Below are 13,600 nucleotides of genomic sequence, written 5' to 3'. Positions count from 1 at the left end.
AAATTATGATAAAAACAGTCAAGCTATGAAAACAAGATAATTTACATATTACATATTTATGTAATACATAATTTTTGATATTAATGTTTAACTGCGGTCTGATCAATGTGTTTGTTAAGTAGGCATTGTATCCTTACCGTGTAAGTCTAAAATAAATTAAATAAAAAAATTGTATCATATAAAATCCTAATTAATTAAGTGTCCAAATTTGGAAAATGTCACAAAAAACGATTCTTCGATGTTTGGGAATGTCGGTACTTTAACAGGCAAACTTATTAATAGTCAACCCTAGTTTTGACTCTTTTCATTAAGAGAAAAAAACAGTGCAATATCACGTTTTTAAATGACTACATCAACAGATCTATTTAACGAAAAGAAGAAAAAAAAAAGTTACAAAGCGATATCTAAAGAATTCTGAGAGGTTGCCACAAAGATAATTTCATTGACACAAATTATACTAAAATCACTGTTTTGAAATTACCAAGAAATCACATTGTTCGGAATTGCTCTGTTATCACTGCCATAGTGTTTTGGGGAATTCGCGTTCTAAAATGTTTGCGTTATTCAAGTAACGATTAGGAAATCAAAAATATATCTAAATGTGTGTCTTATCATCGGCTAAACAAAGTGTTGTAATTATGTAATAAATATTCAGATTTTTGGGCTATCGTTGTTTGGTCTGACATGATGTTTTTATTTTCTGTGAAATTTGCGACCAATATACGATTTTTTCGCCACGAGTTCGAATTGCATAACTGAGTGAATAATATCGATTTTATATTCAAGAAATATAAGGTACTAACTAATCTTTCCGAGTTGATTCTTCGCAAACACCGAACAAAGCTACAATATCCTGTCACGCAAACTGCATTTTGAAGTACTGTTGACGTCTGAAAAGTAATAAATATGGATAGTAGAAAAACTTACATTGATCATGTCTATACAGTCATTATACTCTGTTTCAGCAAAATACTGTGAACTGTATGAAGACAATAAATTTAAAGAGGGTTGGTTATTGTTAGCCCTTACCGCCTCACGGAAATTGAGTCTGCAATTCTGCGTATCGTCTACATTTCCGCAGGCATATAAAAGTAAATTTAATAGCTGATTACTGAAATTGAACGAAGAACAAAAAACAAGCGAAATTAATTTTATGAAACATTTCAGGAGGTTTAATAAAGACTTACATGTTTTTCTCGCACTTTTGCGTACCAAGGTTTGTAGCCCCCAAAAGGTCACCGATCTGTAAAATAAACATGTTCACTTGACCGCAGTTGCGAAATATTTTAAAACCTTAGACCATTGAACTATTGTTCCTGTGAATGTAATTTATATTCCTAGTAATTAAAGTTGTATCTTTACAAAGTGACCATATAAGGGTAAGATTCTTAGATTTCTGTTTCAGAAGTCATAAGTCCATTTTAGTTTGTAGTATCTTTACACAACTATCTATTTAAAGAATATAATTGAATCACAATAAAAGCTGACGCTAAAAACATCAAAGTTGGGTAACATTACATATAGAATCAAATTTTAATTACGAAGCAATCTGATACTTAAACAAACTAAAATACCTCAATTACGGTGATCAATTTTGTCCCCGCCATCTTGGCAATCTGGGGGTAAGATTACTGTCTAGCCACTAAGTCAGTACGTTTTAAATAAAAGTGGGTTACTTGTGGAAACCTGAGTATTCTTCCCTCGAGCTACCCCTTAACGTGACATGGTGGAGGCGCCTCGTTTGATCTCGGACTACTGATCTTCATATCAGTAGTCACACCCCAGCTCTGCCCCTGACGCTACGACCCTCCGAAAAATGAAGATGTTGAAGATTTTGAAGGACCGGTTTACAGGCTCGCATTTGCCCGAATCGAGTAGGGAAAAGTCAAGAGCGACCTGGAGACGCCCTAAAGCAACAGTCTATGCAGTGCAGATGAGCACAATAATATGTATATTTGTATTAATTTGATAAAGTTGCAGTTTAGTAATAACATTGTCTCAATTTTCTAAGCCAGTGACGCTATTTCTGACCTAGGTTCTTTGCTGAGACAGCAAAATAGTGCAAGTATCGTGTGTTTATTTAAAACTAGGTCAAGTGCAAGTACATGTTATAGGATTCTTTGTTTATTAATTTAAAAAATATATATTTTTATTTCAGTGGCCACCGGACGACCTTTTTGCGTCTATCAACGAATTGCCATATCTTTTAAGGAAGTAAAGCAGCAAGTCTTGGAGAAGCTGACATCTTCAGATGGGTCCCGCCAGGACGGTTCTACTTACACCCGTGTGCACCCGAAGTCTTTAATAAGTCGGGCTGAAGAAGCATCTCCAAAGCTCACGTTAATTAGGACGAAGTATACATGTCCAAGGATAGTGTGCTAAAGGAGCACGCAAAAGGACACAGTATGAAGAAATGAAGCTAAGCGATGAAGTTTGCCGCTTAGAGAATACAGTGCCAAGAGAAGGCACTACGATGAGATGAAGCCTAGGTGAAGCGTTTCCACTTAGACGATGGTGCCAAAGAAGGGTACAATGAGCAATTTACGTGAATTTCGCTTAATAAGGAAGGCAATAAGATAGACGCAACAGCAAGGTTGAAAGGTGACCCAATGTAACATTTGTGATGTTTTAAAGTACACCCCTATCTCTCGCAGGCATTAAGAATAGGACTAAGCTAACATATTGTAATCTGCTGAAGAAATAAAGGACTCGTTCCACCACCTTCATACACCCTATAGCATTTAAGGTTAAAATTAGCATATGTAGACTTTATGTATAAGTTTTGCTTTTAGTGTTCGGGGCAAACACTTGTTGGAAGGGGGAGATGTCACACCCGTGTTAGTGGTAACGGTGCACACCCAGTAACCAGCACAGTCAGCAAGGTTAGCATAATGAGGTCGCTGACGAATATAAAAGATGCACCGTAACTCGACTAAATTACCGAACTCTGGGGGAGGGAGGTCACTGACTGATCTCTGGGTTAGTCTGTGTACGCCTATTGTGCAACGCAACGTGGAGTAGGTGACCAAGTGCCACACCCTAGATCAGCCCTAGCAAAGGAAATAGTGTGGGCGAGCAGCATAAGTTGCCGTACCTACTTACCTCCCTTTGTTAGGTTCTCCACGTCTTTACCAGCTCGGTGAATGCCCTCGGACATAAGTCTAGGGTTCATTCATCCCCGATAAAGCGTCGCCCCCCTTGTTCTTCCTGCCTAAAACCGGACCACATTATGCTCCCCGCCATCTTGGCGATCTGGGGGTAAGATTATGGTCTAGCCATTAACTCATTACGTTCTAATAAAAGTGGGTTACTTGTGGAAACCTGAGTATTTCTTCCCTCTGAGCTACCCCTTAACGTGACAATATTATTGGGTGCCAAGTTTGAGTGACATACTCACCACACCCGCTAGGGTGGGGGGAATGTCAGGATATTTGTTCTAATGTGCCCCACGAGTTCTGCTAAAATTAAATGTTTCCGGTATTAGGACAAGGAAACAAAGGGGTGCTCATTTCAACTGGTGCAATTTAAAACTTGGTGAAAAATAAATATAAAAAGACATTCGATGGGCTTCGGCAAACAGTATTAGCAGTCTTGCTGCAAGAGTGGCTGCTTTTAATGACAGTTTATGGGATGTATACGACTGTCTCAGGTGTCGGGAATCCCGGAACAGACGATAACAAGAATAAACTCGGCGTTGCAATGCGTCCTTTTTGCCTAATCTGACCTGTGGTTCATTGCCTTCGCACGATATATCGTGAAATATCATATCCCGGTGTCAAATCCAATGGTAATGATTGACATAAATTTTGTATAATGAAAGCAATTTAATACCGCACCGCGGGGTGATTGCTTACAATTTTCCCTCAGCTCTAATAATAAAACACAAACCCGGTTTTGTTTTTTAACTGACGCTTATTCTTTCACGTCCTCGTGACAATATTCGAGCTTAAATGGACACATAATTACCCATTTTGTTTCCCTTCGTTCATAGCCTCGATAATGTTAATTATTTTGAATTTGTATTTTTCATACTTGCCTACCAATTGCACTTAATGACAAATTATTTGGCAAACACATTATCTTTTTAGCTTAAATTTGTTTGAAGCAAATCGCCTAACTAATGCTCTACAGGATGGTTCAAGAAAACCAGTATCTCAATATACTTATTTGTATATGCCATCAGGGTATAAAGTGGCTTGAAACTAAAAATAAGATTTGCCATGGAATTTAGAAGCGATAACAAACGAAATTGAAACTTATTAACATGCAAAATTTAAATCAATTGACCGACTTGCAATAAATTTGAAAATAATTTTCAAGAACAGTTGGGTATGTTTGTTTTGAATTAAACCAAAATGTCGGGATTCCGGAACAGGCGATAACAAGGAGAAACTCGGCGTTGCAATGCGTCGTTTTTGCCTAATCTGACCTGTGGTTCATTGCCTTCGCACGATATATCGTGAAATATCATATTCCGGTGTCAAATCCAATGGTGATGATTGACATAAATTTGTATAATGAAAGCAATTTAATACCGCACCGCGGAGTGACTGCTGACAATTCGCCCTCAGCTCTAATAATAAAACACAAACCCCGTTTTGTTTTTTAACTTGCGCTTATTCTTTCACGTCCTCGTGACAATATTCGAGCTTAAATGGACACATAAATACCCATTTTGTTTCCCTGCTTTCATAGCCTCGATAATGTTAATTATTTTGAATTGAATTTGTATTTTTCATATTTGCCTACCAATTGCACTTAATGACAAATTATTCGGCAAACACATTATCTTTTTAGCTTAAATTTGTTTGAAGCAAATCGCCTAACTAATGCTCTACAGGATTTATACATCAGGGTATAAATTTTAGCTTGTTAACCTACACCACTCTCCGTGAGTAGTTAGCCTGGGGCATTCACCGAGTGGCTTGAAGAGGTCCCATGGCCACCCAATCTTGTTTTGTAAAATAAATCTTTCAGTTAGTATTTTCAGCATAGCAAATTCTATTGTTACAATTAGATTTGTGAAAGTCTCCAGTTCTTAAATAATTTTGGTGTTCTTTAATACGTTTTTTTAAAGGTCTGGAGGTTTCACCAATATAAAATTGATTGCATTCGCAAGGAATTTTATATATCACGTTTCTTGTAGATTCATTTTCATTGTGAGGTTTTGTTTTAGTTAAGTGTGATCTAAAGTCAAGAAGTCTTCAAAGTCTTGGGGAACGTACAAGCTTAAGCGTAAACACTATTTTAGAACTTTTAACAATTTGTGTTAAAACAACATTCTTCCAATATGGAGATGATTATTACCAACAAAATTCTGGAATGGCAATGGGTTCTCCATTGTCTCCAATATTAAGTAACATTTTTATGGAACATTTCGAAGAAAATAACATTAATAATTTTAATTATAAACCAACAATCTGGTGGAGATATATTGATGATGTTTTCACAATATATCATTCGGTAATGATCATCTCCAACAATTTCTAACTCACATAAACTCAATAGAACCCACAATCAAATTTACAACAGAAACTGAACAAAATAACGAACTTCCATTCTTAGACATTCTAATCAAAAAAGACATAAACAAATTTGAAAAAAAAGTATACAGAAAACCAACCCACACAAATAGATATTTAAACTACAAATCCAATCATCCAATAATGGTAAAAAAAGGTATTGTAAAAAGTTTATTTTATAGAGCCAAAATTATTTGCAATAATGAACAATTTAATAAAGAAAAATTATTAATTAAAAATGTTCTAAAAGAAAATGACTATCCTGAAACATTTATTAATAAATCTTTAGGGATTTAGAACATCCAAAACAATCTGGAAATCAAAATGAAATTTTACCTTTACTAATTTACTATTCCTTACATTCCAGGTATTTCTGACAAAATCAAACGAATAGCTAAAAATATAACATCAGAACAATATTTAGAACTCAAAACACATTAAGATCACACTTAACTAAAACAAAACCTCACAATGAAAATGAATCTACAAGAAACGTGATATATAAAATTCCTTGCGAATGCAATCAATTTTATATTGGTGAAACCTCCAGACCTTTAAAAAAACGTATTAAAGAACACCAAAATTATTTAAGAACTGGAGACTTTCACTCTAATATATGCCAACACGCGTTTGATAATGATCAAGAGTCAAATGGAATGAATGTAGTATCATAGACCAAGAAACTTTTTCAAAAAGACGTAAAATAAAAGAAAGTGCATATATTAGATTAAACCATGACTCCTGTGTTGCTACATCCTCTATTAATATTGACCAAACTTGGTTAAATATTCTAGAGGAGGAGATAACACTTGGTCATATCAAACGAAACTGAAATTTCTTGTAATTTTGTTTTCATTATAAAACCCACCTTTCACTACAACAATAGATAACCTTCCTATTGGAATGACAAAAGTCAAAATTTATGTCAATTTTTATTGACAAAACCCTTCTCAGAGTTCCAAATTGAACATTATCAGGTTTAATATTTATTAAGTTGTTGTTTTCTGTGTTCTGCCGTTGTGTTCTTTCTTTTTTAGATTCTCTGAAGACGGTGGTAGATTTTCCACCGAAACGTCAGCGTTTTTAGGTAACAAGACCGAGCCTAAGTCAGTGGTCTTGTGTTGGGACGACTAGGTTAATGTTATTTTCAACTTAGTTGAAAATAGTGCGAAATTCTTTTCCCAACAAACCTTTTTTGTGTGAGACAGAAGACCCAATAAACAAAGAAAAAAAATGAGTAACTCGTCTCAACAAACATATAGAACTTATTCCCCATTATTGCGTAATTAATAATCCAAGTGTTTCTACAAAATTAAGGGTGGTGCTTGATGTTAGCATGAAAACATCTTTGTGTTTTACTTAACGATGTGGTTTTAAAAGGCTACACAGTGCAGTCGAAATTAGTGGATATTTTATGTAGATTTCGTTGTTTTAATATGTTTTGACTTGTGATATTAAAAAGATGTTTTTGCAAGTTAGAGTAAACATAGATCACCATCATCATGTTATGTTTTGTTGTGATTCCAAATATTTCAAAGTTAAACCGATGTTTTTGCTTTAGCTTTAAATGTCGGAGAACAACCAAACAAATTCGGCCGACAATGCGAACAAATTGGGACAAAGACGACACTAACACAAAACGGGGTGACAAGAAATCCGTTTTTAAATTTTCTGCGAGACATGAGAAAAAACGTTTAGGGTAGGTCGTGTAAGCAGCTCTCGTCAAAAGTAGCAAAAATTTGGGGCAACATGTCGAAAATAAACAAGTAACCGTATCGGCAAATGGCTCAAAGAGTCGCGCCCATGTACGTACGAAATTGCGACGTCGCCGCATACCGAGTAACCAAAACTCACGAAAAAGTCGCACTCGATTGTTGTTTTCCGAATCCAAATATTTTTTATTTCTGTTTTTGAAACCCGTATAAAAAGTTCAAAGAGAAAACAGAAGATCAAAATCCGGACGTCGCACACTGGTAGTTTTTTTAAAATCAGTGGCATAAAGAAATACTTGGAGTTTTTATATTTGGCTAAATATCATCAAATGTCAAACAATGTTTTCAAAGAACAAGTTGGGTATGATAGAATGTCACATTTTTTTATTACTGTTTGGCAGTGATCCGTCAAACTCAAATACATTATTTTTTTCCAGTAAGTTTTTTTGGATACCTTACGAAGGTTTTGTTGTTATAATTGTAAAATGTAGTTCCAAATTAACAGTTACATTCAGTTATTATTGGTACAAGTAAGAGGAACAATATTATTAATTTGACGGTCCATAAATTATTTTTCTAGTTTAATTAGCTCCGGTGTTTCGTAAATGAACTGTAATTTTAAAAGACGACAAAAACGAAGCGATGACGTTCTTACATTTTGTCAAATTATTTGATTATTTTTATTCGTTTCTGTACGACATACCAGGTGTCCAAGAGCACCCTGGACATAGGAGATTAACCCTCCGTTAGTCTGTTGCCATTTTTTTCGAATTTGGTCTGGTGGGGTCTAATGAACCCCACAAAATAAAATTGGATCAACAATATTTTAAGGCATAATTTTTGTCTAACTTTATAAAATACATTTTAAAAACAAGTTTTTATTGCAAATTGCATTTATTTAAAAATATAGAACAAAAAATCATACTCTATACAAACAAAAGAAGAACAACAAATGCTTGAAAAATCATAATGTGACTAAGTAAAAAAGTATCCAACAGAAAAAGTATTATTACGTAACTAAGCGCCTAACTACTTATTTTAGTCAGATTCAGAAGTCAAACCGTTACTAATAGAATTTTTGCAAAACATAGCTGAGTGCGGGACACATATGGGTTTTTCACATTTGACAAGAGTATTGCGACTTGCAACAACAGCGGTTAGACGATGGTCAGTAAGAAGTTTATTGATTAGGCTGTAGCTGGTAAACCAGTTGTCAAATGTTACGTTACGCCCGGTTTTAGATACTGGCTGAATCAAACGGATTACTCTGTCCTCGCTTTTATCTTTGTTGGAAAGGGTCGTTAGGCTGAAGTCCGACATAAACTTCCATGTTGACAGTATAAAAACATTTTGCATCCACTAATGCAAAAAATTTAGGCCATCTTTGGAAGGTTTGTTTGGAATATATTGACGGAATGAGCACCTCCCACGAAATGACGGCAATCTTTCGTCGATAGTCAAATAATCTCCTGGAGAATAAACGTCTTTTGAGTGAGAGAAAAACTGATCAAAAATTGATCTAATAGGCGCCAATCTGTCCAATTTCTTGCGTTCGGCTCGAGTTTCGCTGTCATCGAATCGGAGGCAGGCCAATATAAACCTAAACCTGTAGAGAGCCATAGTCTTCCGAAAAATCATTACTCCTGTGTCGTCTGTCGACCAAAGATCGTCCAGATTATGTCGACCGGAGCGGTAAAAGCCTGCCAGATACAAGAGACCAAATCATGCAGAGAGTTCCTGGTGGTCGGTATCCTTTACTTTGTATTTATGTTTTTCGGCATAAGAAAAAGCTTTTTCTCGAATTTTTTTATTGGTCTGCAAGGCTATTTCTCTCATCATATCGTCAGTAATAAACAACTTCCAACAATCTAGAGGTGATTTAGCGTCTATGAAAGGTTTTCAAACACCCGGCCGTTGAGTAATTATGTTTTCAGAACGTGTCTTGGCTGTTTTACAAATTGGAATTTTAAACCATTTTGTTGATTGGTTCTTTTCTAAGTAAAATGGATAATGAGTATATTCTTCTGCTTCGGTCCGACCATGCTCTACGCCCGAATTACTGTGTTTGACAAATCGTTCTTCTAGTTCATCTTCTTCTAATTGTTCTATTTCAGAATTTTCATCTTCGTCCATTTCGGAAGTAGAGCTAATAGTCTCCGATTCCACTTCTTTATAAAGAGCTAACAGTCTTGCTTGTTCCCGTTCAAAATCGCCCATGTTCAATCTAAAAAATGTCGCAGTTATTACACTGCACATCTTGAAAATGTAAAAGTAAAATTTCAGCAATATATAAAAGCAGAAAAAAAGTTTTAACTGCAAACTTAAAATATTCAAAAAGTTAGCGATCTAATAACGAATTGTACTTATCAAATTTGCGAAAATGTACTTACATATTAGTAGTAAAAACAAGTATCGACTTTAGTCTGCTGGGGTCTCAACTGACAATATCGCTGAATAACACCGATATGGACAGTAAAGCGGTACACAACACACTGGATCAGTGAATTCGTGTCATGACACAGGAATACATAGAGCGAAAAGATTGCGAAAAGTGCATTGTCTAATAAAAAGGGGGCGCCACTATATTCAAAGCTTGGGGTCTGCTAGACTCCACCAGACTAAGGCAGGGTTAACATGGGAAATCGGTTTTGATTTTTTTGCGCCTGTACAGGGTGCTGCATTTTCGATGGTTTTACGGGGTACAGAGAAAACGGTAATACATAGAAAAAAAGTAGCATACGGGTTCTGATCTCTTTTTCTGAGCTGAGATGACTGGCGAAAAGTGGGCGGCGCAAACTTCTTTTGTTTCAAAGATACCGGGGGTTTTCAAAAATTGGTAATTTTTGAACCTCTTCTGTATTTCAGTTGCTCTTAAAGTTATCAAAAAAGGAAGAACGGTTCCCGGTAGTAGTTTTCATGTAGAATCCAATGGCGTAGTCAGTTTTTTTCTATTCCGTTTAGTTTCTGACATATGACAGTAAATTACATTTTTTTAAATGTAACATCCTATATATTTTTTGTCATTTAATTCAGTTGATTTTTACCTTTTCAACGGTGTGTTACAACATATAAGTTTGTAGAGGTTAATCCTGTTATTTTAAAAAAAGACCTTTGCTAAGCTGAAAAAAGGCCAATATCTAAAATACCAAACAAAATCGGAAATCATATAAACTAACACATCAGAAAATTAAATATTTTTAATAAATCTTATTAAAAATCTAAGTTACAAACAGTTCTACCGTCACGTTAATAAGAAAAGTGGCCATTTCTATTTTCTACTATTTTTAAGGTAAAGTTGAAAAAAACGGTTTATTAAACACATGTAACATGTTAATAAGAACATAGCCAAATTTTGTTTCGACTGTGGGTATTTTTTTATTATTTAGTACTCTTTTTGTTAAGAAAAAAACGCTTTTTTTTTCTAATTACCAAGATTAACGTTTACAACTTATATGTTTTATACAACCGTTGAAAAAGTAAAAATCAACAGAATTAAATTAACTAAAAATATATAGGGTGTTCCGTTTAAAAAAATATAACTTACTGTCATATGTCAGAAACTAAACGTAATAGAAAAAAACTGACTACGCCATTGGATTCTACGTCAAAACTTCTACCGAAAACCGTTTTTCCTTTTTTGATAACTTTAATAGCAAATGAAATACAGAGGAGGTTCCAAAATGACCAATTTTCAAAAGCCCCCCGTATCTTTGAAACAAAAGAAGTTTGCGCCGCCCACTTTTCGCCAGTCATCTCAGCTCAGAAAAAGAGATCAGAACACGTATGCTACTTTTTTCTATCTATTACCGTTTTCTCTGTACCCCGTAAAACCATCGAAAATGCAGCACCCTGTACAGTTGATTTCATTAAAAATCGTATTAATGAAAGTTGTATTACCTATCACGGACTAGTTTTCTGGATTTTTTTCAAATCTCTAACTTGAGCTCTTTCGTCGTAAAATACGTTGGGCAATTTTTTAAAAAAGGTTTAAAACCCAATAAATTTATTGTGGAGACGACTGAGTGAGAATGGACTACTTCTTCAATCTATAATATTTGTTTACATAACATTTGTTTACGTATACATAAGTTTGATAAACTTAAGGCTTGCTCCTTCCATTTCTAATGTAGATACATTTAATAGTGGTAATTCTAGTGACAATAATGCCTCTGCTTTGTTGGTTAAGTCAAGTGATCAGATTTCGTGTTCAAAGTTGCCTAACATTGAGATTCCCAACTTTGATGGGAAAAATTTAAATGAATTCAAACCACTTTATGAGATATTTACAGCCGTAATAGACAGAAATAAAAATCTTTCGGATGTGGAAAAGTTATTTTACTTAAGAAGCTATCTGAAAGGTGAAGCTCTATCTTTAATTAATCACCTTCCAATTGTAAATTCTTCTTACAATGAGTCTTTTGAAATTTTAAAGAAACGTTATGATAATGAGGTTGTGTTATAAATTTCACATTAATCACATATTAGAAATACCTAATATCCAAAAAGGTGGCCCAGTACCTATTAAAGAATTTGTCAGCAAGGTAAGGCAACAAATTGGTGCACTAAAGAACCTTAATCAACCAGTAAACCATTGGGACACGATCTTAATATCTATTTTGTCAAAAAAGTTAGATGCATTTACAAACAGAGCTTTTCAAATTGATAGGGATTCTTCAAAACTACCTATATTAACTGAGTTTTTAGAATATTTAGAAACAAGAGCTACAGCATTAGAAACTGCTGGTGGAACTATTAAAGAAGTCAATACTTTTTATTCAAATCATGTACAGCTTGAGAAAAACGAATACAGTTGTGTTTTTTGTAAGCTGTCTGGTCACAAATTATACAATTGCAGAAAGTTTAAAACATTATCTGTAAATGATAGAATTTATTTTGTAGACAAGAACAAAATATGCAGAATGTATTTAAACAGGCATATTGGAAAATGTAAATCCAAGTTCAGGTGTCAGGTTTGTCACAAGGAGCATAACAGTCTTCTCCATTTGGATAAATCATCATTACAGGTAAATAGACTTTTGAACAGTACCAAAGCATTTCAGCTCATATGCATTCAAGTTGACACGAGGTTTTATTGCCAACAACTAAAGTTAAAATTAACATGAATAATTCTTGGGTGTATGCTAGATGCTTATTGGACACTGGTTCACAAATTTCATTAATAACAAAACATTATTTGAAAAGTTAAATTTAAAAACATTTGAAATTGAATTAAATATTTTGGGGGTATCAGAAAGTGCTATCACTACAAAAAATTCTGCTTTTGTCGAAATGCATTCTCTTGTATTTAATTACAATATTAATGTTAAATGTGCCATAGTTGAAAAAATTAACAGCTTTCCTCAAGGTGGTATAGAAATTTTAAGGAAGATTAAATTTCCAGAAAATATTACGCTGGCTGATAGCTTTGGTTGCTCTGGGGGCATCGAATTATTACTATCAGCTGACATATGTTTTCAAGTTTTGCTGAATGGTATTATAAAACTCGAAAATGGGCTAATATTACAAATACTCTTTTTGGGCATGTGGTTAGTGGTTGTCTTTTGCCTTCTACATTATGTCATAATTTTTTGCTATCATGCCATCTTACCTCATATGATAATTTTGAAGGTTTGATTTCAAAATTTTGGGAAATTAAAAAGGTTCCTGAGATCTACCCTGAGTTTTCCACTGAGCAAAAGGCATATCAAGAGCTATTTTGTAAATCTGTAAAATTGATTGATAAAAAATTTTAAGTTGATTTGCCTTTTTAACAGTCTCTGAATGACATTAATTTAAGTGATTCTTTTTCAATTGCTTATAAACGATTGGAAAATTTGGAAAAACGCTTTAAGTTTAACCAGACATTTTTTGAGCAATATCAAGCATTTATTAATGAATATTTAACACTCGGACATGCAAAAGTTGTAAATATTACTGATTATGATTTAAACAGTGGAAAAGTATATTTTATGGGTCACCATCCTGTAATAAGGGAAGACCGAAAGACCACTTCATTTAGAGTAGTTTTTGATGGAAGCATGAAAAGTAAGTCAAGAAAGTCAATAAATAATTATTTATATAATGGTGTCGTTGTTCAAAATTCTCTATTTGACATTCTTATTTATTTTCGTACTTATCAATTTGTTTTGTTATCAGACATCAGACAAATGTATCGAATGATTGAAATTAGTCCACATCACCGTCCTTTTTCAAAATATCTTATGGCGAGAAAGTCCCAATTCTCAAATTCAGTGTTTGCAACTACAAACAGTCACTTATGGTCTTAAAAGTTCATCATTCATCGCAACTAGATGTTTGGTATTTTTGGCAAACACTTACAAAACGCAATTTTCTTTGGCTGCAAAT

The 13,600-nt window shown here is 34.2% G+C and overlaps 1 long non-coding RNA gene across 1 annotated transcript; it reads right to left on the bottom strand.

The window, feature by feature from the left end:
• Window positions 1-741: 741 nt before the first annotated feature.
• Window positions 742-1,419, bottom strand: LOC145725941 (uncharacterized). Its single transcript, XR_014177436.1, has 3 exons — window positions 1,188-1,419; window positions 928-1,111; window positions 742-890 (listed from the first exon to the last, which is right to left on the bottom strand). It is a non-coding gene; the product is annotated as an uncharacterized LOC145725941 (long non-coding RNA).
• Window positions 1,420-13,600: the final 12,181 nt, after the last annotated feature.

The sequence above is a fragment of the Ips typographus genome, linkage group LG3 (genome assembly GCF_016097725.1).
Source record: "Ips typographus isolate SLU linkage group LG3, UJ_Ityp_2.0, whole genome shotgun sequence".
Lineage (NCBI taxonomy): Eukaryota > Metazoa > Arthropoda > Insecta > Coleoptera > Curculionidae > Ips > Ips typographus.
Note: the sequence above shows the minus strand (reverse complement) of the source record. Positions and strands in the feature narration are given on the sequence as shown.